This window comes from Octopus bimaculoides, chromosome 3, assembly GCF_046866305.1.
Source record: "Octopus bimaculoides isolate indiv1 chromosome 3, ASM4686630v1, whole genome shotgun sequence".
Classification (NCBI taxonomy): domain Eukaryota; kingdom Metazoa; phylum Mollusca; class Cephalopoda; order Octopoda; family Octopodidae; genus Octopus; species Octopus bimaculoides.
Window position 1 is genome coordinate 38,495,652 of NC_142930.1, and position 2,928 is coordinate 38,498,579.

Genomic DNA, 2,928 nt, shown 5'->3' on the forward strand with positions numbered 1-2,928 from the left:
TTGTGGTCGTGGTCGCTTTTCCATCATGCGGAAATCGTTGGACACTCCGCAAGTCCTGGGTGTGTTGCACATGCATCGAGCCCCATCTCCCTGCAGCTCCATCGCAGGGCGGGGGACAGGCGCTGACTGGACCCGCCCACCGACTCCGTTCCAGTCGCTCAGAGGCGGTCAGCTGTCATTGGCCGTACGATCGGTCGGCATGGACAGCAGCCCGCCCCCATCCAGAGATTGGATCGTGGCGTGCGCCACTGATCCACCAGCCTGTGCCGGCTATTCCGCGAATGGGAGCACCGCAGTTGACTCTCTCTTCTCGTCTGGTGCCGCTACGCGTCTGCCGCTGGAATCGGGCCGCTCTTGATTCGCGTGGCCGTGCAGCACCCCGATTTCGTGTTGGAGGAGCTAACTACGGCCCTGGTGGGACCGTCTACCTAAAAACACCGGGCGTCCAGGTTGACTGTATCCGCGTCGGTGTCTCCTGTCGTGCACACGCGGAAGAAGGGTCTCCTGTCGCGTGTCTTGTCCACGAAAGTCGACAGCGCCACCCCCGCGGGCGCGGCTTCCGGCGAAAGGTAGTGGAACCGACACTAACAAAATCGGGCGGCTTGGTGAGTTATGATCCACCGGGGGTGGATGGATGCACTCAACAGGTCGGGTGCCTCCGTGCACGAAAGTCGGCAGCACATTTGGCCCGGTCTACTGAGGCATCGCGAGTCCTCAGCCCGGACCCGGGGTGCTCCTGGCGAAAAGTGGCCCCGCTCCACTCTAATACACCGGGAACTTCCGGAGCCTTGAGCCCGCGCTCGCACTGTATGGGCCGCCCGCGACAATGGCCCTGGGAGTAATGGTGGTTGAACGCGTGTTACCGCCGTTCTGGCCTAGCTCGCATCCCATGTAGCGTCCGGGAAGCGTCGCCCTTACGGGGACCGTGACCTAGAGAATGTCCGATGACAGGCGGAGGGGGCTTGTCGGTTCGATCCAGTGAGTTGCTCTTCGATTCAAATCACCTGTCGGCCTCGTGAGCCGTGGGGGCTCTGCCTACTTCATGCTGTGGAACTATATCCACTGTTAAAAAATCGCACCTGCTACGACACCGTGTGCACCTAGTGCGCACATACCTCCGGACTATGAGAGCGCTTGATCCAGGTCACTATTTGGCGAGCGGTGTGGGACCGCCCACGTAAAATAACAGGGAAAGATTGCAAAAGCAAGTACGGGTAGCCAAATGCCTCGTCATCTAATTATTGACGCGCACGAACGGATCAACGAGATTCCCACTGTCCCTATCTATTGTCTAGCGAAACCACAGCCAAGGGAACGGGCTTGGACGGATCGGCAGGGAAAGAAGACCCTGTTGAGCTTGACTCTAGTCCGGTTTTGTGAGGGCACACGGTAAGCGTAGCATAGGCGGTAGCGTTCGCGTTGCCCCGCGCGCCGGCCGCCGTCACCGACGACGGCGGCGCTACCCTTCGGTCGGTGGCCGTCTCGTCCGCGCTTCGGTCGTCGTCGTCGTCCGGTGCATCGTCGGCGGCCGGTCGGTTCCGGTTGCGTCGGGGTGTCGCCGCGCGTTTGTGACGATGAAAAACCGCCACTTCTGTAGTTTCCTCGCTCACTCGATGGAGAAGGGATCGGGCCGTTGTCGAGCGCGCGGTGCATGTCGAGCGCCATCGCAGGCGCCGGCGCAGCCGATGCGTGACCCTTAGTCGAGAACAGTGTCGGTCGGGGAGCTTGACTGGGGCGTACGTCTGTCAAACGGTAACGCAGGTGTCCCAAGGCGAGCTCAGCGTGGACGGAAACCACTCGTCGAGCAAAAGGGCAAAAGCTCACTCGATCTCGATTTTCAGTACGAATACGGACCGCGAAAGTGTGGCCCATCGATCCTTTCCGAATAACAGCAGCGAGCTATGCGTCCGCCGAGAGGTGTCAGAAAAGTTACCACAGGGATAACTGGCTTGTGGCGGCCAAGCGTTCGCAGCGACGTCGCTTTTTGATCCTTCGATGTCGGCTCTTCCTATCATTGCGAAGCAGAATTCGCAAAGCGTTGGATTGTTCACCCACTAACAGGGAACGTGAGTTGGGTTTAGACCGTCGTGAGACAGGTTAGTTTTATCCTACCGATGCATCGCACGTACGCGGCGCCCCGTGTCGCGCGCGGTCGGGGTGTTCGGTTCGCGGCGGCTCGCCTCGGTGCGCTTCCGCAGCCGACGCTTCAGGGCCCCCGCGGCCTTAGGCGGTTGCGCCGGCAACGTCAACTCGGCTACGGCTAACACGTCCAGTATGAGACGAACCGTGGGATCAGAGCAACGGTTTCCGCGCTTGCTCGACAGAGCGGTAGTGCCAGGCTGCCTCTGAGCGATAACGGCTGAACACCTCTAAGCCGGAACCGTAGCCGGACCTCAAGGCGCATGCCTTAGCTCAGCGTTCGCCGTCCGCCCGTCGCCTTCACGCGCGGCGAGCGGCAGCGTCGCGGGCGGAATTGCCATTTCGGGACACATCTGCGGCGGTGGAAAGCGGTCGGTCTTTTCCGTCCCGCCCGAAGTCGTTGCCGACGTCCCGCCGATTTGTTCGAAGAGATCGAGACGAAAAGGATCGCTTGCATACGACTCAACATGCCGTTCGGAGTGACGTGCTTAGTAGAGCAGCTACCACACTGTGATCTATTGAGTCTCTTCTCGCGAACGACACGATCCGCCCTTTCAAGGCGGACACGCGGACTCCTGCCGCTGACACCGTAGTATTATCCTCTTCTTTATTGCGTGACGAGAGAAACGGCGAACCGATCGAGACCGAGACGAAGCGCGGCTTTGTGGTTTGTCGGCGAAAACAAAAAAAAACAAGGACGTGAAGGAAAAATCGAGATCGCGCGGACGGCAACGGCAGAGCTAGGGACGACGACGACGAACGGAAGAAAGGAACCGCGGCGAGAGAGTG

At 60.2% G+C, this 2,928-nt stretch overlaps 1 pseudogene; it reads left to right on the top strand.

Annotated features, from left to right (window-relative positions):
- The first annotated feature begins 1,326 nt into the window (after window positions 1–1,326).
- LOC149136507 (large subunit ribosomal RNA) lies at window positions 1,327–2,687 on the top strand (annotated as a pseudogene).
- Window positions 2,688–2,928: the final 241 nt, after the last annotated feature.